General features: G+C 40.6%; 1 pseudogene; it reads left to right on the top strand.

The window, feature by feature from the left end:
* The window catches only part of LOC145393842 (heparan sulfate glucosamine 3-O-sulfotransferase 6-like), a 65,017-nt pseudogene that overhangs the window by 14,857 nt on the left and 25,196 nt on the right, over positions 1 to 24,964 (top strand).

Below are 24,964 nucleotides of genomic sequence, written 5' to 3'. Positions count from 1 at the left end.
AACCTGGCGTGATGACTAAATGGCACTACGACAGGGCAGACTGGGAGTGGACTTCTAAAGAATTTTCTCATGGATGTTCCTTGGACCTCCTTTTTCTCCCATGATGCAAATTTCACATTGGGCCACACACAGGATTGCATTAAAGTCGGCATGGAAACATTCATTCCCCATCATAGTTACAGAAAAAGATGTAATTCTCCTAAATGGTTTGACCACAATTATGCTAGAGTAACAGAACATAAAACAATAGCCTATAACACTTATACAAGGACCAAAACAAAGAAGCCTTTAACTATTATAAAAATATCAGAAACCATGCCAAAACTATTATCAATCTTTCTAAATCAAACTTTCTACATAAGCAAGCTAACAAACTACTAAACAATCCAAATGAGAACAAAATAATCTGGTCAACCCTTAACTCATTCAAAACTAACTTCACTACCACCTCTTCCATTCCACCTTTACAGTCCCCCAATGGAAATCTAGTACTTAACCCACACGGAAAAGCCAACCTTCTTGTTGACATTATTTCAACAAACTCAACCCTAAATTCGGAAAATCATAATATTCCTGTACTTGATTTTGATTCCCCTCAAATACCTCCTTTCATGATTCACACGAGATACGTACAAACTGTATTACAGAATCTGTCAGCAGACAAAGCCACCGGTCCAGATGAAATTCCTTCAGTAATACTTAAAAATTGCTCCTCAGTGTTGGTTCCTGTATTAGCAAAATTTTTCTGCTAATGCATCCGTACCTCAATTTTTCCAGCCCCTTGGAAAGAAGCAAATATCCATCCTGTTCCCAAAAAGGGGGCAACTTCTGATCCATCAAACTATAGACCAATTGCAATAACTTCCGTTCTCAGTAATTTTTGAGACACTAATTAGCAAACACATAGTCTAGCACCGAGAAATCAATAAATTGATCAGTGATCGGCAGTATGGATTTAGACAGGAATGCTCAACTGTAGATATTCTTTGCCTTCTTACCCATCAGATTAACAAAACAATAGACCAACATGGTGAAACACACACAATAGCACTTGATATTTCAAAAGCATTTGACAGAGTATGGCACCAGGCCTTATTGTCTAAGATGTCACACTATGGCCTTGCATCACTGGTTCCTCTAATTTCTTCTTACCTCCATAGTAGAAAAATATGGGTTATGGTAGATGGAATTTATTCTCAGTTTCATTCCATAAATGCTGGCGTACCTCAGGGATCAGTTTTGCCGCCAACCTTCTTTCTCATTCATATATATGACCTCCTATCTGTCACGCACAACCCAATATACTCTTATGCTGATGACTCGACCCTTCATAGTTCTTTCACATTTAGTACCTCCTTTACACAATTTGATATTATAAATTCCCAAATAAACACAGCTATTTCTCTGAACCAGGACCTTTCTAAAATTAATCAATGGGGACAAAATAATCTGGTCTCATTTAATGCTCAGAAAACTAAATATATTAATTTCTCCAATAGAAAGAATACATCAGACTCACACATAATTTTAAATGATGTCAATATTCCCATATTCACTACAATTGATATCCTAGGTGTTACTCTAAAACCCAACCTAAGCTAGACAGCTTATGTTAAATCCCTTGCTAAAAATGCCTATAAAAAACTGGGACTTATGTACAGAGTTCGTGAGTTCTTCACTGACGAGCAAATGGCCACAATATACAAAAGTCATGTGCGTTCTCAGATCGAATACTGTTCACCACTGTGGAGTGGATGTGGAGCGGTTGGATTGAGGCAGTTGGACAAAATTCAAAATAAAGCCACTAGATTAATCAATAATCCTGCCATAACGCAGGACCTTCCTCCGTTATCAGTACGTAGAGATGTTGCTTCTTTAACACTTTTATCGATATTTTTACCGTAAGTGTTCTAACGAACTGGCTTCAATTGTGCCTCCCCTTCACATTTTCTCCCGAAATACTCGGGCAGCTGGGAGCGCCCATGAACTCACACTCTCTCCCCCACAATGCAGAACCTCTGCTTATCAAAATTCATTTATCCCCAGAACTACTACTCTGGAATTCACTTCCTGGGAGTTGCTTCCCACATACATTTAGTCCTCTCAATATTAAATCCAATTGTTATAAGTATTTTATGAATGGAGGATGCCTTTAGGCACATGGACTTATTTTTGTTCCTTTGTTTTTCCTTCCTCCATTCAAAAAAAAAAAAAAAAGATATTGATAATTAGACTTACTGACACACACACACACACACACACACACACACACACACACACACACACACACACACACACACACACACACACACACACACACACACACACACACACACACACACACACACACACACACACACACACACACACACACACACACACACACACACACACACACACAGTGACAGAGAGGACATTAGAGGATTCAGTATTTTTGGAATTAAGAGTAGAATAAATTAAAACCTGATTTATGGAAAAAGTTAAACCACAAATTAAATGGTCAATATAATGTTACAATTTTCATCTGATATTTTAGTTAGTGAGAAGACGCCTTGTATACGGCTTGGGGCAGATCTTTCGTAGTGAAAAGGTAAATGAATACGCTAATGAAACATATGTATTCGGGAACCGAATGCTAATCGCCCGCCAGAGTATGCTGTTGGCCAAGTTACAAGCTACTTGGAAACCAAATGTGAAGAAAATTCGAAAACTCTACGGAATTCAGTTGCAACGTTTCACTAAATGTCAATGCATACTAAAATGAAAGAAAAGTATTCGTGAGCCAAATGCTGATCGCCCGCCAGAATATGATGTTGGCCAAGTCCAAGATTTAGCCCAAATCTTGATACCCTGATGGTTTCATGTTGATAGCTAAAGCCGTTCATGAGATGTAATGGTACTAATGGCTGGCGAAAAAAATTAGTTGACCTTTGGCAGCCATTTTCCTGACCTTGACCTTGACCGCAGGTGCCCATTTTCGAACTCGTCCAAGATGTCGGCCATATCTTGATCCCTTTGAAGGTTCCATGTTGATAGCTCAAGCCATTCATGAGATATACTAGGAACAGATACACACACACACACACACACACACACGCACACACACACGCACAAACACACGCACAAACACACACACACACACACACACACACACACACACACACACACACACACAGATGCAGGCAAAAACATTATCGCTCCACCTTCTGAAGGCGGGCGATTACTGAGACTCAGCTGTCCGAGGCAGCTGACAGCAAACCCCATTCAGTAACCTCCTACTTTCTGTATACTCATTTCAAAGCAAAAGGTGGCTGTTGTGTATATATACGCAACGACTTATCTTGCTCTTGTGTTCCTGAACTCGATTCTTCTGAATTCTCTACACACTGGCTTCGGCTCTCCTGTCATTGTCTGACTAAATATATCTGTGCTGTTTACGTATCCCCTAATTCTACTATCAAAAATTCTTCGACTACCTAACTTCTATGATGGAACACATTCTATCCATTTCTCCTTTCTCTGAAATCTCCATTCTGGGAGATTTCAATGTTCACCATCACCTTTGGCTCTCCTCCCCTTTCACTGATCCACCTGGTGAACAAGCCTACACCTTTTCTATCCTTAATGAGCTAGAGCAGCTTGTACAGCACCCTACCTGTATCCCTGACTGTACAGAGCTCGAGCATACTTGACTTTTTCCTTACAATTAATCCTTCTGCTTACACTGTTAATCTTTTCTCATTGTTGGGCTCCTCCGATCACAACCTTATCACCTTAACCTGTCCTATCGCTCTGGTATGGCCTGTGGACCCTCCAAAGAAACGTTGTCTCTGGCACTTTGGAGCTGCACATTTTGACACCCTCAGGCAGTATTTCTATGATTTTCCCTGGAATGATTATTGCTTCCATGGTCGGGAGCCATCTGAGTGTGCCTTGCGCATTATGGAGGTTATTCTTTTGGGCATGGAAGTATACATTTCTTTCTCATATCCTTTGACTAATGCAGGAAAGCCTTGGTTTGATCACGCTTGTTCTAATGCTGTCCGCAACAAGGAGAGGGCCTATAAAAGGTACCAGAGCCAACTCACCTCTGAATCACATTTTTTATACGTTTCTGCCCGGAGTCATGCTAAGTCTGTTCTTCGCTCAGCTAAAAATAATAATTTCATCTGTACTAAATGCTCTCAACTCTCCAACCCAAATTCTTCCCGCTTCTTCTGGCACCTTGCCAAAAACCTTTTTAACAACTTTATCTCATCATCCTTCCCTCCTGTTTTCTACTCTGATGGCTCTGTAGCTATTTCTTCTACTGATAAAGCAGATCTCTTCGCTCAGACTTTCTCCTCCATTTCCACCTTAGATGATTCTTGTGCTGTTCCTCCATCACTTCCCATCACTTCCCCCCTCTGACTTCCTCATGGTTGGCATAAAATTTCTTCAGCTGATGTATTTTCTGCCATCCCAGGTCTCAGTACTAACAAGGCATATGGGCCTGATAGAGTCCCTCCTGTTGTCCTCAAGAACTGTGCTTCTGTGCTTACACCCTGCCTAGGCAAACTCTTTCGCCTTTGTCTATCGACTGGCACCTTTCCTTCTTGCTGGAAGTTTGCTCTTATTCAGCCAGCCCCAAAGAAGGGTGACCATTCCCAACCCTCTAACTATATCGTGCAACTGATTTAACATCCTGTATCTCAAAAGTTCTCGAGTCAATTCTTTATAGAAAAATTTTAAAGCATTTTTCTTATCACAACCTTCTTTCTGATCGTCAGTATGGGTTCCGTCAGGGACACTCCACTGGTGATCTTCTCACCTACCTTTCAGACTCCTGGTCATCCTCCTTTCGGGACTTTGGCGAAAGCTTTGCCATTGCACTTGACTTCTCAAAGGCTTTCGATCGAGTCTGGCATAAGTCTTTAATTTCTAAACTGCCCTCTTATGGTTTCTATCCTTCTATCTGTGCCTTCATCTCTAGCTTCCTTTCTGGTCGTTCTATAGCCGCTGTTGTAGACGGCCATCGTTCTTCTCCTAGATCTATTAACAGTGGTGTTCCTCAGTGCTCTCTCCTATCACCAACTCTCTTCCTTTTATTCATCAATGACCTTCTAAGTTGTACATCTAACCCTATCCACTCATACTCTGAAGACTCCACCCTTCACCTTTCCATTCGGTTCCCACAACGCCCATCTCAGCAGTTACTTCAACAAACAAGGGATGAGGCTATGGCACACCTAATGTCTGACTTGGCTCGTATCTCTGATTGGGGTAAAAATAATCTTGTTGTTTTTAATGCATCAATGACTCAGTTCTTACTGCTATCAACCTGCCAAAACCTTCCACAGGTGTACCCACTAATGTTTGATAATATACAGCTTAATCCTGCATCATCCTTGAACATGCTTGGGGTTTCATTTACTCGGGACTTGTCTTGGAAAAATCATATTACATATCTTGTAAAATCTGCTTCCAGGAGATTTGGTGTGCTAGCCGACTCTGTTTCTTCTTTACCCCTGCACAATTGTTGACTCTATACACGGGTTTTATCCACCCGTGTGTGGAGTACGCCTCTCATGTGTGGGGAGGTTCCCCATATACAGCTTTTCTCAATAGGATGGAGTCAAAGGCTTTCCGTCTCATTAACTCTTCTCCTCTTACTGACTCCCTTCAACCTCTGTCTCTTCGCCACACTCTTGCATCTTTATCTCTTATCTATCGATACTTCAGTGGTCACTGCTCCTCTGAACTGTCTGCATTCATTCCTCCACCTCTGCGATGGGTGCGTAGCACCCGTCTAGCAGCAAACTCTCATCCCTTTTCTGTCCAACTCTCTAATGCAAGAGTTAACCATTACTCCCAGTCCTTCATTTATGCAACAGGTCAACTCTGGAACTATCTCCCTCTGTCTATTTCCTGCTTCCAATGATCTCCAGTCTTTCAAACGCAGTGTGTCCAGGCATCTCGAAATGATCGGATCTTGAATTTGGCTTTCTCTTGTATTTTGTTATTCTCTTGGAGGGAACAGTTATTGCTGGCTCGTGGCCTTTGGTTCCTTCTTCCTCACATAAAAAAATGAAACAAAGGGCTGGCATTGGTCTCATTAGATCAAATCCTCAAGAAAAGTAATAGGCTTTTGCACATTCACATAATTGCTGTTATCTAAAGATTTTGTACTAATTCGTCCACAACTTTTCGAGATATATATGGAACGGATACACACACACACACACACACACACACACACACACACACACACACACACACACACACACACACACACACACACACACACACACACACACACACACACACACACACACACACACACACACACACACACACACACACACACACACACACACACACACACACACACACACACACACACACACACACACACACACACACACACACACACACACACACACACCGACGGACAGACACAGACGCGGGCAAAAACTTTATCGCTCCGCCTTGCTAAAGGCGGGCGATAATAATCTACCATGTACTCTCTCTCTCCCTGGTGTTGGAAATTCGTAATATCCACTATGAAAACTGAAACACTGACGGCTAACTAGTGTGTTGCCATTTTTTTTTATACTGTATTACTTTTACTTTATTTTTATTTTATGTAATATTTTATTACCGTTATTTTTTTCTCTGTTTTATTTCCCCTCCATTTCATTTTCTCTGTTTCATTTTCCCTCCATTTAATTTCCCCTGTTTCATTTTCCCTCCATTTAATTTTCCCTGTTTTATTTCCCCTCCATTTAATTTTCCCCGTTTCATTTTCCCTCCATTTAATTTCCCCTGTTTCATTTTCCCTCCATTTAATTTTCCCTGTTTCATTTTCCCTCCATTTAATTTTCCCTGTTTCATTTTCCCTCCATTTAATTTTCCCTGTTTCATTTTCCCTCCATTTAATATTCTCTGTTTCATTTTCCCTCCATTTAATTTTCTCTGTTTCATTTTCCCTCCATTTAATATTTTCTGTTTCATTTTCCCTCCATTTAATATTTTCTGTTTCATTTTCCCTCCATTTAATTTTCTCTGTTTCCCCTCCATTTCATTTTCTCCGTTTCATTTTCTCTCCATTTAATTTTCTGTTTCATTTCCCCTCCATTTAATTTTCTCTGTTTCATTTCCCCTCCATTTAGTTTTCTCTGTTTCATTTTCCCTCCATTTAATTTTCTCTGTTTCCCCTCCATTTCATTTTCTCTGTTTCATTTTCCCTCCATTTCATTTTCCCTGTTTCATTTTCCCTCCATTTCATTTTCTCTGTTTCATTTTCTCTCCATTTAATTTTTTGTTTCATTTCCCCTCCATTTAGTTTTCTCTGTTTCATTTTCCCTCCATTTCATTTTCTCTGTTTCATTTTCCCTCCATTTAATATTCTCTGTTTCATTTTCCCTCCATTTAATATTCTCTGTTTCATTTTCCCTCCATTTCATTTTCTCTGTTTCATATTCCCTCCATTTCATTTTCTCTTTCATTTTCTCTCCATTTAATTTTCTGTTTCATTTCCCCTCCATTTAGTTTTCTCTGTTTCATTTTCCCTTTTTCTCTCACTTCATTTTCTTTAGTCTATATGTTTCATTTTCTTTCACATCACTTCATTTAATTTCAGCTCTTTTCACATGTCTTTTATTTTCATTCCTCTTTTCTGTGTTTCATTTTCTAAGTTCCATTCTGTTTCACTTTGTTTCACCTCGTTTCATTCCCTGTTTCATGGCCTCAGCCGACCAACACTGCAAGCCCCGATGGATCAATGGTGTGTGGTGTGATTTAACTGCACATTGGTTGCACGCTTAATGGCTGCCACAAACCTGCAATAATGACTGACAGGCAATTAGATCAGCTTTGGCTTGTTTCATTTATTTTGTTTCACTTGTATCACTTCTGTATATATCTGTCTACCATTTTATCTATCTACAGCATAGGGTTAGATTTAGCTTTCATTACCCTCATCTCCCCTCTACCTACCTTATTTTTTGACAAAGAAGAAGGAATGAAAGGCCAGAAGCCAGCAAGATTATTCCCTTCAAGAAAAAAAATAAATAAATAACAGAGAGCTAAATTCAAGATCCATTCATTTCGAGATGCCTCGACACGCTAAATTTGAAAGACTGGAGGTCAGTGGCAGTAGGAAATACAGATAGAGGAAGACAGTTCCAGAGTCGACCTCCTGCATACATGAAGGACTGGGAGCAACAGGCAACTCTTGCATTAGAAAGTTCGGCAGAGAAGGGATGAAAGTTTGCCGCTAGATGGGTGTTACGTTCCCACCATAGTGGTGGAGGAATACAAGCAGACAGTTCAGAGGAGCAGTGACCATTGAAGTAGCACTAGAAAAAAGTTAGATATGCAACACTGAGGAGAAGAGATAGAGGTTGAAGGGAGCCAGTAAGAAGAGGAGAGTTAATTATAAGAAAATCTTTGACTCCACCTTGTCAAGAAGTGCTGTCTGTGAGGGGCCTCCCCACACATGGGAGTTGTACTCTACACAGGGGCGAATAAACCCGTGTCTAAAGTCAGCATTTGCGCGGTGGTAAAGAAGGCATTGGATTGGTTTAGCACATTTAATCTCTTGGAAGCAGATTTTACGAGAGTGGTAAAATGATCTTTCCAAGGTAAATCCCGAGGGAATGAAACCCTAAGTATGTTTAAAGATGATGCAGGATTGAGCTGGATATTGTTGAAAATTACAGGATACGCCTGTGGAAGATTTTTTCGTGTTGAATGATGTAAGAACAGACTTTCTGATGCATTAAAAGCAACAAGATTACTTTTATTCCAATCGGAAATATGAACCAAGTCAGTTGGTGAAATAAAAGAGCCCTGAGGAACACCATTATTGATTGCTCTAGGGAAAGAACGGTGTCCATCTACAACAGCCGCTATAGAACGACCAGAAAAGAAGCTAGAGATGATGGCACAGACAGAAGGATAGAAACTGATAGAGGGGAGTTTGGAAATTATAGATTTATGTAACATTACACTCCCTCTTCTGTCTTTCTTTCCTTCATTCTTTCCTCTTCCTTCTGCCTGTGGGTAACTCTACACTGAGTGACAAGCCAAATGATTTCCTGTACACCAGGAAACCATTTACTACGCTGGGTGGTAACCATATGACCAAATTTCGGCGCCTGGTGGTTTAGTGAGTAATTACGGCACTCCAATCGGATTGAGCCGGTGAAGGTTTATATCCAAGCGATGGTTGGGGTTTATTGCTCACGTAATGCCACTCAGGGATGAGTGAGGCTGGTCACTCTCATCTTAAATGTCAGGACCACCTTGCCAAGCCCCGGGCTCCCACGCTCCTCATGGGGCAATGTAGGGTTGGATGATGAATGAATGAATGAATGAATGATGAATGTCATACTTGATGTCAAGTGCAATTCCACAGCTATCGCCAAAGTACCAAAATGGGGATGACCAGGAGTCTGAAATGTAGGTGAGAAGATCGCCAGGGGAGCATCCATGACGAGACCCATACTCCCATACTGAAACTCTGAGGCTTGATTTTGAGATGCCATTTTTGTTTCAATATTGAATAGGAAGTGCAGTGTGTAATGTGCATGTAGTTTGGTGTTGACAGTAAAAGGAACTTGTATTGGAGAGGATGCTGGCCTACTCTTTGTGTTACTGACACGCTGAAAAAATTCAACAAAGGAGGATGGTCACAAATTAGTCCTGAGAGCTGATGAAATGGGAGCTCCAGCTCTCCCAGTCATCAGCTTTCCATCCACCTTGAAAGTATCGCCCTATTCTACTTGTGCTACAGTCTACAACCATCTGTCTATCCATCTATTTGCCGACATTTTATCTATCAACAGGTTATGGTTAGATTTAACTTCCATTCGGCCTTCTTTATCAATCTATCTGTCTATCTGATTGGCCATCTATCTGACTGTCCATCCATCTGTCTGTCTACTTATTTATCTAACTACAGTACAAGGTGAGATTCAGCTTTCATTAGCCCATTCCCCTCCATCTATCTGTCTGTCTACCTATTTATCTACTTATCTCTTCTATCGCTCCTACTCTGGTTTGAAATTGATCTCGCGTCCTTTTGCACCGCAGCTCACAAGTCTAACCACCTCACTACTACGTCATTATGTCGACAGATCTTTTCCTCACGATTATTTTACGATATTTATAAGCAACGGTAACATGATTTAATTCTATACATTGTTTTTATGAGTCATCGCTATCATCATCATCACCATCATCATCACCATCATCATCATCATCACACTTATCTCACACACACACACACACACACACACACACACACACACACACACACACACACACACACACACACACACACACACACACACACACACACACACACACAAGATAATTTATACAGCAAATCATACACACTGCCGCATAAATCCGCATCCCTCTCTCTCAGCTTATGCATCTCTCTCTCTCTCTTTCTCTCTCTCTCTCTCTCTCTCTGCCCACGGGAGGGAAAAGACAAAAATATCCAAAGCTCTCAAACAAACCTTTCCACTTTGCTGTTTTCTTTCTCTTTCTCTTTTCTTTTCGATCAAAGTTTGTCAGAGTCGCTTTAATTTGTCTTTGTTTTTCGCGCCATTTCCTTGTGGGATGGAACTAAATATTTCATTGTATGACTGTGGATTAAGGCATTATTTTGCTTTGTTTTTGCTTAATTGTTTAGTATTTATGTTTGTATGTTTGTATGTATGTATGTATGAATGTATGTATGTATTATGTATGAATGCATGTATGTATACATTTATGTATGTATGTATGTATGTGACTGACTGTGTATCAATCTACCTATGTCTGTTTATATGTCTGTCTGTCTGTCTATCGATCTATACGAGTAGTCTATCAACCAATCAATCAGTCAGTTAGTCAGTCTGTCTATATATCCAACTGTCCATCTGTCTATCTATCTGTCTGTTTCCATTTATCTATCTATCCATAAATCTATCTACCCATCTTTGTGCTCGTCCAGATCTAAATCAAATAATGGGTCCTTAATCATGCCTTACAATGGAGGGTAAATATTTGCACCACCAAACGCCATACTAAGGAGACCAACGCCACCTCATTGTTATTCAAGGAGAAGATTTGTATCCTTGAACCATAAATCCCATAGCACCCATTTTCACAGAGTATACTCGGCTAAGGAATCTCCATAACACCTTTTCTTAACCGAATTAATATGCTTAATACACCTTATGATATATAAATCCTTTCAACATAGCCAAACTCTGCATAAATAACATAGGGTATTAACTAATCTTATCTAAAAATTAATCGCCAATGAAGTGGTGCTAGGGAGCTTCCTCAAACACCCAGTTCCTTACCAAATCCCTCAATACTTTCAATACTGCAAGATAATTTTAACTAAACCTTCATTTCACTCAAACATCTGATTCTACAGCCCACATTCTCACCCTGTATACTCTACCGGCCCAGTCACCCCTCCCACCACTACTGCAGGCCACCCCATCCATTTCCTGGCTCACCTCCACCACCACCATTTCTTTATCCCCCTCCCAACATAGGAAGGATTTTGGCTGCAACGCAGGACACTCGGCCAACCAGCATGTTTGGTTACATACATACATACATACATACATACATACATACATGCATACATACACACCGGCAGAGCAACTCAACATGACCGCACAAAACAAATATGTGCGACATAAGTAAAAGTCATCTCAGTAGCCAACTACAGTGTGTAATACAACTTTCCTCTTCTCTGAACACTCTCCATCGATCCTTTTACTTGTTGATGAGGTAGCCTTTGCTTAACTGTACTTCAAAAGACAATCTGTCACACTGTCAGCGAGTTTCCTGAAGGTACTAGGGGAGACATAGCTCTTATACGACGAAGGGCAACCTCCACTTTGGCCCCTGTTGACGTGTCTTCGGTTCTTCATTTGCCTTTGTCGATGGTCCAGAGGTTCTCAGTGGGTGAAGTATCAGGACTGTTCCCTGGGCAATATCAGGAATCCGCTCCACCTCACTTATGCAAAGCCAGGTTTTGAGGACTTGTGTAGTAAGACAGGAGCCCCGTCCCGCTGCAGCACTTCAGCACCAGTCGCCGCAAAGCAGTCAGCCAAGTGGTCGTCTTAAAGGTGAAGATAAACGTCTTTGGTGACATTCTGGTCTTTAGGGAGAATAATAAGGTCGGTTAGTCCTCGATAAGAGAAAGCTGTCCATACCACGTGGGAGGCGGGGTGTCTGACAGTCTTTACGGTAAACTTTGGGTTGCAGATCCGACTCACTACCACGCCACACATTCTGATGCCTGGTGTCCCTTACAAAGAAAGAAAAAAAAAATCGATTCATCGGTCCACAGAACACGTCTCCAGTTATGTACAGTCCATGAAGAATATTTCTCTGCAAAAGCAACTTTTTTTGCCGGACATCGCTAACAAGAAGCGTTTTCCCGGCCGTCGCCTTCCGATATTTCAGTCTCTTTTGAATGGTGCTTTGATTAGTTCAAACACTCACGTCTTGGAGTAGAATGGTATTTTGTTCCTTCAGCTGTGGGGCAGCAAGGGGGGGGGGGATTGTCATCCAGCTAAAGCCTGATAACTACTACACTGCGCTTGGAGAACTTGGGAGTCAATCTCCAGCGTGTTTGTGGCGGGGTACCACTCATACCACCTGAATCCAACCCCAGACCTTGAACTTGGTTACTAATTGGCGTAATAACGTTCACTAACACCAGTTTCTTCACTAGTTTATGACACTCGATAACTTGTGCAACGTTGTCATAACTATATAAAGTTTAGCCATTGCTAACAAGTAACACTGTCATCTTAAACACTAAATGCACAAAGGAGGAGGGGAGGGGGGTCAGTCACGTGAGACAAGACAGACTGACATCCCTATAAGAGCGTATAACTTTATAAACTTACTGGTACTGCCATTCACGGGGGTAAGCAAGGGCCTGGGTGGTTAGTTTCAAGTAATCATTTTTCCCCAGACGATTTTTCTGGCTGCAAGAGCACCGATATGATGTAGGTAAACTGACGCGCCCACGTCCCCCTCCAGACACGACGTGCTGCGCTGAATTACACACACACACACACACACACACACACACACACACACACACACACACACACACACGCACGCACACATATATCTATTTATCTGTCTATCTATCTATCTCTTTATCTATCTACCCATCTATCAATCAATATCTGTATCTATTTATCTATCTCTTTATCTATCTATCTATCAATATCTATATAGATAGAAAGATAGATAGATAGAAAGATCGATATATATATATATATATATATATATATATATATATATATACAGAGAGAGAGAGAGAGAGAGAGAGACGGGGAGAAGGTGGAGGGTCGTGTTCGTTTTATTTACAACACTGAAACAAGCTGTCCTGAGGGGGGAGGGGGGAGGGAGAAGGAGAGAAAGAGGAAGAAGGGAAAGAGGAGAGAGAGGAGCAAAACAGCTGATTAAAGGAAAATGGGCAAGAGAGATAGATAGATAGATAGATAGATAGATAGATAGAGAGAGAGAGAGAGAGAGAGAGAGAGAGAGAGAGAGAGAGAGAGAGAGAGAGAGAATGTGGGAGAAAAATAAGAAAAAAGTTTTGAAGGGACAGGAGGTGTGGAGTAAGGGAGGAAGGAAATTAGGAGGGGAGGGGAGTGAAGGAACGAAGAACAGGAAGGGTGAGGATAGGTGGGAGGAAGGGAGGGACAGAGAGCATGAAAGGGAGGGGAGGGGAGTAGGGAAAAGGTAAGAAGACAAAAGGAGATAAAAGAAACAGGGGAAGAGGAGGAAGAGGGTGAGAAAAAGAGGAATAAGAAGCATAAAACAGAAAAGGAGAGGAGAGGGAGGGAGAGAGGAGGAGAAGGGAGAGGGGTAGGGAAGAGAAGGGGGAGAAGAGGAGGGAACTGAGACATGCTGGGAGGAAGGAAGGCAAGGGAAAGGAGGGAGAGAGACAGGGAGCGGGAGAGAGTGAGGTGGAGGGAGGGGAGTGGGGGGATGGGGAGGGAAGAGAGAATGAACGAATTCCCTTCTAAATTAATAACCTTTCAATTTACTGGATGATTAAATAACTGAATGATCTGCTAATCTAATTAACGAGCCTTCCAACCATTCCACCAACCATACAACTATCCAGCCAACCAACCACTCAACCATCCAAGCTACCATACAACTATCCAACCATTCAGCCAACCATACAACTATCCAGCCAACCAACCAGCCAACCATCCAAACTACCATGCAACTATCCAACCATTCCACCAACCATACAACTATCCAGCCAACCGACCATACAAGCTACCATGCAACTATCCAACCATTCCACCAACCATACAACTATTCAGCCAACCAACCAATCAACCAACCAACCAATCCACTAACCAAACATACAATCAACCAACCAACCAATCACCCAACCATCCATCTATCCAACCTACCACCCAACCATCCATCCAACCAACCATCCATCCACCCAACCATCCATCCAACCAACCATCCAACCAACCATCCAGCCATCCATTCTGATTCGGGCCTATATGAAAATTAAACCACTCTGACCATTACAAACAAATGAAGAGTTACCAAAAGGTCTGGTGGATGGATGGATGGATGGATGGAAGAGTGGATGGACGGAGGGACGGATAGATGGATGGATTGATGGATGAATGAAAAGGTGGGAGGATGGATGGATGGATGGTTACAGGGACAGAGGGAGGAAGGGAGGGATTAGATGAATGGATGTATGCATAGATGTATTAGGGAAGGATGGATGGGTGGAAGGATGGATAGAAGAATGGATGAAACAACAGAGTGGTAAACAGATACGTGGACATACTCATATTTAGTAATCTACCTAATAGACAGTTGATAGACGGATAGATGAACTGGTTGAAATGATAGCTTATACTGAGCTACATAAACACAAATCTGATAGATAGATGAAATGGCTGATAGATAGCCACAGCCATACACAGACTGGAAAAAAATGGATGCACACACACACACACACACACACACACACACACACACACACACACACACACACACACACTACTAGTCTAATGCATGCATATGTAGAATATAGTCGATTTAGTCCTTAAAGCTTACAGAGAGAGAGAGAGAGAGAGAGAGAGAGAGAGGTGGGGGAAACATCAAGCTGTCCTTCATTGTGTGTGTGTGTGTGTGTGTGTGTGTGTGTGTGTAAGAGAGAGAGAGAGAGAGAGAGAGAGAGAGAGAGAGAGAGAGAGAGAGAGAGAGACTCACGCACAGTTATGAGTTAGGCAGGAATAATAAAGTGTTTGCAAACATTGGTAGCCGGAGATACAGACAGTGATATAGCTCTGTCTGTCTGTCTGTCTGTCTGTCTCTGTCTCTGTCTCTCTCTCTCTCTCTCTCTCTCTCTCTCCCTCCCTGCTTCAGTACCAACACATACTAGTAACAATCCACTGTGCCCTCATTGTAATGCACTTCCTCATAGGTTTACTCGGAACACAGTCGATCCTCCAACATAATATTAACAAAAGATTCCAGGAAAAAACAAAACCAACAATAAAAACAAAGCCTAACACATAATAAATAACAATAGATAAATAAACTACAGCAAAACAAAAACCACCACCACCAACAAAAACAACAAGAACAACAACAACAACAACAACAACAAAGCCTAACACATAAATTATAACAATAAGAACAATAAAACTACAGCGACAAAACCACCACCACCACCAATAACAAAAACAACCACAACCACAACCGTACCAGTGTCTCCCTCCAACCCCCCTCTCCTTCCGCCTTCGTCAACAGATCGCAACCAGTCTGTCACCAACACCAGCAAAAACAACAAAATATGCAACAACCAGACCCACACCAACAACAGTACCAATCTCTCCCTCGGTCAAGGACAGGTGTTGCCCAAGGTGACACTGCCAATGTCCCCCATCCTGCTGCTGAAACTAACCAACCACCATCTGAACAGTATCATTTCCAGCTGGTGCAAAATGCTGCGAGGGTGACAAGGACTCAGTTCATCTTACCGGTCACCACTTATAACAAACATCAGATATTAGCCAACACTAACGAAGGGACTCATGAGGCTCGACTGGTGAGAGACTCAATTATCCGTGGGCAGCTCCTGGAGGTCTGTGGCAAAGTACCAACTAAAAGAAAGTAATACTGCATTCCAGATGCCGGACTTGACGATGTAACTGAGGCTGTGGACGTTGTTTTGGAAGATACAACTAATGAATGTCTGATTATCACACACGCAGGAACCAACAATGTAATGCAAACCCGGTCTGAAGAGATCCTGAACAAGTTTAAGTTGTTGCTCCAGCATTACAGGGAAAAAACTAATAATTTATTCCAGGTGTTCTCCCCAAGCCTGCAGCAAACATTGTCCTTTATAACAAGGCTTTGTGCTTGAATAATCTCTTTAATTTGCTTTGCTTACAAGAGGGTATTGAGTTCGTAGACACCTGGAATCACTTCTATAAGCAGCGGGTTCTGTTCACACATGATGGTCTACACCTAAATACAGTTGGCTCTGCTCGTCTTGGTCGTTTACTGGATGATACAGTGCATTTTTTCTGGCACAAAAACACTCATCATACAAGGCCCATAGGAGTGTCAATTTAGATGTCAAGAATCACAAGCAGACTAATGGAAGCAAGGTTATGAAGGCTCGTCTCTTGCCTAGTTTAGAGAATAAATGTTCTGATTTAGAGGCATATGTTCTTGCTGAAAATTATGATGTAATAGCTGTAACAGAATCATGGTTGAACACAGAACAACAAGATATTTTAGTGAAGTATAACTTACCATGTTACAATATTTTCAGTAGTGGGAGAAATAATAGAGTGGGGGTCGGTGTACTGTTATTATTAACGTAGAATTTCATCCGGTCATAATTCCTAAGCCTTCTATTGACAATTTTGACAGTAGTTATCTCCACCTTAGAAATATATCCCATGGCAAAACAGTACTTGGATTAATTTATCATCTGCCGGCATAGTCTAATAACAAAGATAGTGAAACTTACAATCAATTTGCTGATATATGCAGCACCCATAATACTGTAATCTTCGGTGATTTTAATTTACCTGATGCCAAATGGGGAGAGACCCTATTGTCGCACACAGGGTTGGATGTGTATACTAACTTGCAAGAAAGGTCATTGCATCAGTTTGTAGACTGCCCAACACAAGAGACAGCATATTAGATCTGGTTTTGGCCACACTGGAAGACTTGTTAAGCAATGTTATGGTAGGGGAAGAGTGTAGTACTAGTGACCATCACATGGTCACATTCAACATCAATTTCAGTAATGACAAATTCAGTGCTAGTTATGAGAAAGTGCCTGACTAGGAGAGCAGATTTTTCACAAATTAAAGGAAATAATTGTTTCTAGTGACTTGAATAGCATTGTTCAAACAGGAGATATTACTGAAGCATGGAAAGTATACACAGATATTCTCAGTAAAGCAGTAACATTATGTATTCCTGTGCAAAACAGTAACATTATGTATTCCAGTGCAAAACAGACAGCCTGCTAAAAAATTTAAACACAAATGGAGGAATACAGAAATTAACCCCTCAATGGCTGTGGGTTCAGAAATTTGAGGGCTCCCCTGGCTGGCCCAGGGACAATTTTTTCGAAGTTTTAAAACTAATTTCGTTTTCTTACAGCTGATGAAGAGAATCATCAGATGCACTTGGCAATGTGGTTTTTTAGCTTCCTAAACCCATCCTGTGATTCACCATGATTCATGGAATATACAGTAAAATTCACTGCATGTGCCATTAACATGTAAACATATGGGCGAAAACCTCCAAAAAAACGTGACTGCCTTAGTGCTTGGGATGGTAGAGTCGGGTCAGAAAACATACCATTGACCTTCGTTCTCCTTACAAAATTGTTCGCAGTTATCTATAGCCTGCGCCAATTCGACATCACCAGGTCATTTATGGTAAAGTGTCACTCAACGCCAGTGACCATTAAGCATAGCCTGTTGACAAAAAAAAAAAAAAACTTGCACACAAAAATTATATTCCCACAAAAAGTCTTACAGATAAAATATGATGCTCTTGTCACAGAGCAAAAAAAAAAAAAAAAAAAAAATAGTAATGCAAAGTGAGAAAAACTTTGAAACTCACACTGCATGTATCAGTAAATCCAACCCAAAAGATTTTTTCAGCTACATCAGAAACATGATAATACAGGTATCACCAACAATCGGCCCATTAGCCACAGGTCATGGAGAGCACACCGATGACCAGCAGAGATGGCTATAATTCTAAACACTTTCTTTTCATCTGTATTTACAATTGAATTCCATTCCCACAGCTTTTCCTGTTACCTCAGAAGAGGGTACATAATGACTGACGTTACTGTTAACAAGAATTAAATACGACCTACCATTGATAAACTAAAAGTGAATGAAACACAGGGGCCAGGTAAAATATCTCTGTACACTTAAAAGAAGCAGTGAATGAAATATCTAGGCCATTAGCTGAGCTATTCAATAAATCACTAAGAAACAGTAAGGTGCCTCATGAATGAAAACTAGGAAATGTAACCACGATATTTTAAAAAGGCAACAAATCAATAAAAAAAATTATCGACCAATAAGCTTAACTTAAGTGATGTGTAAGCTGTTGGAAACTATTCTCAGAGATAAGTTTGTTAAGTACTTAGAATTAAATAATCTCATCAGAGATTCACAACACGGTTTTTGGAATAATTGTTCTTACCTTATGAATCTCTTGGGTTTCTTCTATTGTATAATCAGTATAAATGATGAAACCATGTCTGCTGACATTGTATATCTCGACTGTCAAAAAGCATTTGATAAAGTTCCCCATAAAAGAGTACTTTAGAAATTGAATGTGCATGTGTTCAGAGGCAATGTGCTCAGGTGGATCCATAATTAGTTTACAGAATATAAACAGAGGGTCATAATAATTGGTTAAGAATCAGACTGGAAAGATGTTACTAGTGGTGTGCCACAAGGCTCAGTATTGTGTCTTATTCTGTTTTTAATATACATAAATGAGGGTTTAATTTGTAAAATATCCAAATTTGTTGATGACATTAAAATTGGAAACAAAGCAGCTACATCTATACAGAGGCAGGCAATGCACAATGGCCTCGATCAACTGTTTAACTGGGCCTACACCTGGCTGATGGACTTTAATATTAGTAAATGCCAGGCGCTAAATATTGGAAATAGAAATGCAAAAGCCAGTTACACCATGAATACCATTCAACCAGATAAGATCAGTCATGAAAAAGACTTAGGAATTGTAATAAAAAATTATCTTAAACCAAGCAAACAGTGCATGGAGGCTGTTTTTAAAAAAGCCAACAAATTAAATCAGATTCATTGGTAGAGCATTCAAATGTAAATCAGATAAAATAATCCTCACCTTAAATAATTCTCTAGTACCCCCGCGCTTAAAGTACTGTGTCAAGTTTTAGTCTCCTTATTACAAAAAAAAAAAAAAAAAAAAAAAAAAAAAAAATACTTGAAAATGATAACTAGAATGAGAAATAAGTGAAAAAAAAAAAAAAATACAAGGAAAGTTTAGAAACCCAAAATCTCTTTCGCAACTGGCAGCTTACGAGGAGATTTAATTCCAGTATTCAAAATATTCAAAAGACACGATAACATGGTTATCAATGAATATTTCACAGTTAATCACTCGAATTATTCCAGAGGGAATGGGCATAAAATAATTGGAAAACAATTCCAGCTGCATGAAGCTAAGCATTTCTTCTTTAACAGAGTTGTAAATATGGCACCTTGTGGTTTAGTGGGTAATTAAGGTGCTCCAGTCGGATTGAGCCTGGGCAGGTTTATATCCAAGAGGTGGTTGCAGTTTATTACTAACGTAATATCACTCGGGGATGAGTGAGGCTGGTCACTCTCATCTTAAATGTCAGCACCAACTTGCCAAGCTCTGGGCTTCTACGCTTCTCATGGGGCAACTCAGGACTAGACGATGATGATGATAAGGTGAATATATGGATCAACTTGCTCTCCAATGTAGTAACCTGTGATACAATACTAACCTTTAAAGGTTGCTTGGATAAGTATCTGTCATCTAACTTCCAGCTTAGTATGTTTTCTCCTGAATAAAACATTTCTATATATATAAACTTTTTTTTTTCAGAGCCAGGATGATGTAACCGGCAAAACAACATTGATTAATATTGTTGACTTAATGTTGCTTTCCGTTTCAGGTAGATAGTTTAGAACAAGGTTTCCCTTCCCTCTTTCCTATGAAATTTCCATGGCAGTTTTTTTATGCTGCATGGTGGTCCTTTTCACTGTTTCCTATCGGCTTCAGCTGGATGGTTTGATTGGTAGGTGGAGGGGGGAGGGGACTTCCTACTTTTCTATCCATGCCCTTAAGTGATATAATAGTTTTGTTACTTGCAATCTCCCCTATACTAAACAGCCACGAAGGGACCAACAGGTGTGTTGCCGTTTGCTTTCCTTTGTACTCTAGCCCGCCTCTTCCTCTGCCAACAGATCGCAACCAGTCTGCCAGCAAGCGACTCCCTGAAGTACTAATCATCGGAGCCAAGAAATCTGGAACAAGGGCACTGCTGGCCTTCCTTAGAGTACATCCAAGCATAAGGTACTCTTTACTCTCTTTACTTTCTTTACTCTGTTTTAAGCGTTACTCTCTTTGCTCCCTGACGTACTAATCAAGTATAAGGTACTCTAAGGACAGTATTCACATCTTAAAGAGGCTTCCTAAACCCTCTTCCTTGCCAATTTATTTCTGGATAGGGTTGGTCAATATCTTTTTGCATGTACTTTTATTCGTGCAGAGATTGGCGATCCTTGAAGGATTTTATTTAACACAGAGTAGGACAGTAAGGTGTCATCCATGCTCTACGTACTCTCTCTCTCTCTCTCTCTCTCTCTCTCTCTCTGATTAAATGTACTGATAGTTCTGCTTCGTCCTAACCGAGATGCTTGAAATCCAATTGGTGGTTGGGAGTTTTTAAGATAATGCCACTCAGGGGCAAGTGAGGAAGGTCAACCACGCCTCCAGTGTCAGAAATGAGTTACCTACTTCCGGATCCCTATATTCCTGATACGAGGAGGGAGAGGAGGAGGAGGAGGAGGAGGATTACACAGGATTACACAGGAAAGCAAACAGCAACAGACCTTATGGTCCTTTCGAGGCTGCTTGTTAGAGAAAACTATGACTACAAGATCTAACTCTACATGCTGAAGTATAAAGATAGTAAAGCAAGAAGGCTTCCCCCACCACCAAACCCTCCAGGAAAAAGTGAGAAAAACCACCATGCAGCATGGAAAAACTGACATGGAAATTTTATAGGAAACACTGAAAAGGAAGTCACATTCTATAATACTTTATCTATAAGCTACACGATAGAGTAACCTGAAAGAGAAAGTAAACAAATAAAATAATAGTTACGGCATGACATTATAAACCGGTACATTGAGTTAATGGGAAGTCCGTGGACATAACGTGGAAGCTACACACTGCACAGTGTGGATGTTTAGGGATCGTGCGGCAGCCTTGCCTGGTGCTTTTAAGGTAGGCAGCAGTCAATCAGGCCCTAGCTCCGTTTGCTCCACTGAGACAAGGAACTCTCCCATGTGGGACAAGTACACATGTTTTATCCTGAAGCAGTGACCCCTGGTACATTAAAAAAATCCCGATGGTGGTCACTTGACTAACAGGGACCCTCAGTGATCCACAGCCCATCACAGGTCGAAAGTAAGAGTAGTTACCGTTAACTCAGGGTTATCTGTGCAGATCCTAATCTGTGCTTATATTGCTTTCTTTGCATTGGAGAGATAGAAAAATATATAAGACGGGTGTCTTAGATAAAAGGGGACTGCACAGTGCACAGTGTGGATGTGCAATGCACAGAATGGATGTTTAGGGGTGGTGCGGCAACCTTCCCTGGCGCTTTTTAGGTAGGCAGCAGTCAATCAGGCCCTAGCTCCGTTCACTCCACTGAGACAAGGAACTCTCCCATGTGGGACAAGTACACAAGTTTCATCCTGAAGCAGTGACCCCTGGTACATTAAAAAAATCCCGATGGTGGTCACTTGACTAACAGGGACCCTCAGTGATCCACAGCCCATCACAGGTCGAAAGTAAGAGTAGTGACCGTTAACTCAGCGTTATCTGTGCAGATCCTAATCTGTGCTTACTGTATATTACCTCATTTGCTTTGGGTAAATCGAAAAACGTATAATGACGTGACGTGACGCTATGTAAAGTTTACGGGGTGTCCTGTAGACACGAGGGGACCGCACAGTGTGGATGTTTAGGGGTGGTGCGGCAGCCTTGCCTGGCGCTTTTAAGGTAGGCAGCAGTCAATCAGGCCCTAGCTCCGTTCACTCCACTGAGACAAGGAACTCTCCCATATGGGACAAGTACACAAGTTTCATCCTGAAGCAGTGACCCCTGGTACATTAAAAAAATGCAGATGGTGGTCGCTTGACTAACAGGGACCCTCAGTGATCCACAGCCCATCACAGGTCGAAAGTAAGAGTAGTGACCGTTAACTCAGGGTTATCTGTGCAGATCCTAATCTGTGCTTATATTGCTTTGTTTGCACTGAATAAATTGAAAATGTATAATATCGTGACGCAACACTATGTACGGGTACATTGTTTACGAGGTGTCTTGTAGACAAAAGGGGCATGAACTTACATGTACCGTAGCTATAAAAGCAAGTTATTCGGACAGAAAAAGAGTCAGCCGAGGATTCTCGTGCAAATACTTGTCTAATATGTTTTTGAATGTCTCAGTTGAGATACTGTTCACGGTATCTGAGGGTATTCTGTTCCAGATATTTACAACTCTGTTAAAGAAGAAGTATTTTGCTTCATGGGATTGGAATCGCTTTCCCATAATTTTGCAGCCATTACTTCTGGTTTGACTCGACCGGTCTATATCAAAATATTTATTCATGTCTAAGTTGTCATATCCCTTCATGATTTTGAAAATTTCAATAAGGTCCCCTCTTAACCTGCGCTTCGTTAGGCTAAATAATTTAAGTTCTTCAAGGCGTTCCTCATATGGTTTGTTTCTAAGTCGTGGTATCATTTTTGTGATTCTTCGCTGAATTTTCTCTAATTTTTCAATGTCCTTTCTGTAGTAAGGAGACCAGAATTGCACACAATACTCAAGATGGGGGCGCACTAGCAAGTTGTACAAGGCAAGTATGACTTTTTCCGATTTAAACCCGAAAGTTCTTCCAATAAAACCCACTAGCTTGTTTGCAATTTTAACCGCATCGGTACACTGCTTGCTTGGTTTTAGGTCATTTGATATTATCACACCAAGATCCTTTTTCACTGTCTGTACATGATTACTGAATATTGTTCATTTTGTAATTTGCATGGACATTGTTACTTCCAATATGAAGTACTTTACATTTTTCTGTGTTGAATTTCATTTGCTATTTTTCTGCCCAGCTTGCTAAAGTGTTAAGGTCATTTTGTAACTGCTGCCACTGTAATTTTGAAGTGACTTTACTGGTTATTTTAGTATCATCTGCAAATTTGGATACTTTACAATTTAGACCCTCATCAATATCATTTATATAGATAATAAAAAGTATTGGTCCAAGTACTGAGCCTTGGGGAATGACACTGATCACATTACGCCATTTGGATTCCTTTCCGTTTATCACAACTCGCTGTTTTCGGTCTGAAAGCCAGTCTTGTAACCATTTTTGTGTATTTCCTTTTATTCCATGTGCTTCTATTCTTCTCATGAGACGCTTGTGAGGGACAGTGTCAAATGCTTTCTGAAAGTCGAGGTAAATTATATCTACTGCTCTTGAGTCATCGTATGATTTGTAAACATCATGGAAGAAGTCCAGTAAGTTAGTTAAGCATGAATGACGATGTCTGAATCCATGCTGCGAGTCTTTAATTATATTATTTTCTTCTAGATAATTAACTATTTTATCTCTTATGATTTTTTCCATTAACTTGCACACTACTGATGTTAAGCTGATTGGTCTGTAATTTCCTGGGTGCGACTCATTTCCTTTTTTGAAAATTGGTGTTACATTTGCTAGTTTCCATTCGCATGGAACTTTCCCAGTACTTAATGATTTACTGAATAAGACAGAGAGTGGCAGCAGTAACTCATGATTTGCTTCTTTGAGAATTCTCGGTGATATTTTATCGGGGCCAGGGGTTTTGTTTATGTTCGTACTATTTATGGCTGAAAGGATATCGTTATTATGGATAGCATAGATACTAAGGACTGTGCTATTTGCTTGGTTTGTGGGTAACAGTAAGTTTCTGGTGGTGTTTTCTACTGTAAAAACAGACGCAAAGTAATCGTTAAGAATGTTTGCCATTTCGACCTCATTTTCAGTGTGTTTGCCATTGTTTGTTTCTAGAGGACTTATTGATGTAGTCATAACCTTTTTCTTTCTAATGTAACTGTAAAATTCTTTAGGATTTGATTTGCACGTATTAGCAATGTGGATCTCCAGTGCTCTTTTGCTTTGTTTAATAAGTCTTTTCGATATGCGGCGTAGATTATCATACTGTAATTTATCATCATTATTTTGTGTAGCTTTATATTTATGGTATGCCTGTTTTTTGGCTATTAAGTTACTTTTTATTTCACTGGACCACCACTTTGGTTTACTATTTCCAGCTGGACGTCTGTTACGTAGTGGCACACATGACTTTATCACTTCATTAAATTTTTTGGTGAATATTTCCCATGCTTGGTTTATGTCATCGGTTTCAGACATTTGATTCCAATCTGCAGTTGCAAGTAGCGCTCTGAGCCTGCTGAAATTAGTTCTACGATAATCTGGGACCTTTTCTTTGCTCTCCGTTTCTTTTACGTTTTCAGTAGTAATATTAAACTGTATAGTTCGATGATCACTGGAACTATACTCAGGTCCTATTTCAAC

The sequence above is a fragment of the Coenobita brevimanus genome, chromosome 25 (genome assembly GCF_032717465.1).
Source record: "Coenobita brevimanus isolate Jiangsu-jjx chromosome 25, ASM3271746v2, whole genome shotgun sequence".
NCBI classification, from domain to species: domain Eukaryota; kingdom Metazoa; phylum Arthropoda; class Malacostraca; order Decapoda; family Coenobitidae; genus Coenobita; species Coenobita brevimanus.
This window is presented reverse-complemented; position numbering and strand designations above follow the sequence as displayed.